Source organism: Simochromis diagramma, unplaced genomic scaffold, assembly GCF_900408965.1.
Source record: "Simochromis diagramma unplaced genomic scaffold, fSimDia1.1 OVJJ01000433.1, whole genome shotgun sequence".
In the NCBI taxonomy this organism is placed as follows: Eukaryota; Metazoa; Chordata; class Actinopteri; order Cichliformes; family Cichlidae; genus Simochromis; species Simochromis diagramma.
In genome coordinates this window covers 6,631,296-6,633,414 of record NW_024387031.1, presented here as the reverse complement: position 1 = coordinate 6,633,414, position 2,119 = coordinate 6,631,296, and positions in this window count along the sequence as shown.

The window sequence follows — 2,119 nt, the reverse complement described above, 5'->3', positions numbered from 1 at the left end:
GTAACTTCCGGTAAGAAATTTCAAAATAAGACCAGTTTTGGAAAAGTTCCTGTGATCTTCAAAATAATGTGTACTTTTGTAACATCAAAAGAATTCACGCTACTTAATAGCTAGACGAGGAACTTTTTAGGAACACTTGCACTTGAAATATTTTATTTCACTTTTTTAACTTCACTAATTACAGAACTGTTTAAAAAGTTTTAAGCCGCTCGTCATTTTTTTATTTTTTGCTCCCAAGCGTCCAGACCTTCTTGAGCAGTATTTCTTCATACTTTCTGAAGAACTGTCAATGCTTTTCTTTGGACATTGGCTCCTCTTTCATTCATTTTCAGTACACCTCCTGTACTAGACCATTTTAGAGCAATGTTTTTGGTTTGTTTATAAGCAACTTCAACGCTCACCTATGAGTCATTCAAACATAAAAAAGGCAGATAACGAGATGAATCAGTGTTGTGTCTACACACAACTTAGCAAAGAGCTAATTTTAAACTGTGTCTTTAGGCAGCCTGTCATAAAATATATCATTTGTTCCATTCCTTTGGTTACATCTATGAAAAATATCAAAGATTAGACAGTTTGACAGCATAAAATTGTATTTTTGAAACGACAAGGCGAATCCTAAAAAACTATTAGCTGGCTGTAAGGAAGAGGACTCCCTTACTATATTTATTGGTCCATCTCACTGTGTTTCCAGCCGCTAAGGGCCGCCCTGTTACACTGGCATATCTCAGCATGGTGTGCAGTGTGTCTTTAAAAAGATTGACACAGGACTTGAGAGAAGCATCTTGACCTTCAGGTAATCCATCTACTGATCACTGAAGCCTCATCAGGCTGTCAGGAAGTCATTCTTAATGAAAGGGAGAAGGGGCTGCAGTATGTCAAATTCCACAACAAACTCATCTGAAGATCAGTGGCAACGGGTCTGATGGAGCAATGAATCCAATTTTAAAATTTTTTGTTCAAATCACCGGTAAGTATGGAGTGGGTTAGGAGAGAGGTACAACATGAACACTGTTTAATTTATTTTACCGAACGAATTATATGTGCATACATGTCATAGTCATAGCATATAATCACACTTATTATTTCCACTACAGAAACTAAGCCTGACTAAAATCAGAGAACATGAAGTTAAAGTTTGTCTCCATCTGCTGGCAGCAGGAAAAACAACAGTGTGGGGGATCGCATCCACAAAGCAGTCTAATCCAGATCCCATTTTCCCAGTAGAGGATGGGGAGCCAGGCATAATTTTATGGAACACAAGAAAACTTAAGAAACAAACATGTGAATGATAAAATAAAATAAAATAGTCTGGAATCAGGATCCAGTTCTGGCAGTAACTGAGACACCTGTGATCTCCTTTCAATCTGCTGGTTTTAAAGGAGGTCCTACAAGCTACTGAATCAGGGGGTGTTTTTAGTTTGTCTGTATAAAGACCTGTGACAAAGTGAGAAGTGATCTCATCTGCACCAAAGCTGCATGAATTTATTTTGTTCTTCATTGTAAGTGTGTTTTCTTAGATATGAGCCTTAAGCATAAACAGCTCTTCTCCTCTGCATGGAAGCTGTTAGATGATTTGTTTCTATTTGGTTTTGATGATGATGGATGAAGGATGCATGAGCAGCTCATTCTGTTCTACAGAGGGCACAGAGGAAGGAGTCCATGACTAACTATCCATGACTTCTGTCCATGTCCGAGCCCCACATTCAGATCACTCCACCTTCATCATTCACAGCCAAAGTTTTAGTGTGTTGTGTTGAAGAACAAAGCGGTGGCACACTTTGCAGTCTGCTGGACCTGGAATTAAAGCACCAGCACCAGTGTGGCCATGAAGAATCAGTGGGAAGAATAATTTGGTTATTCACATTTCTAGTTCTTGTCTCGTCTCTGTCTTGTCATCAGCATCTCTTTTGGAAGTCAGTTGTGTTCCCGGGATCATTTCTCTGTGTGTCATACCTTTGTCTGTCATGTCTGTTTGTTGTCGGTCCCTGTGTCAAGTTCACACGCCTCAGTGTGTGTGTGCTACTTTTTACAATCCCTCGGCTCGTGTGTGTGATGTTCAGCTCTGCTTCCCCTGTCTCATCAGTTAGTTGTGTTCAGCCGTGCTCCCAGGTGCGTC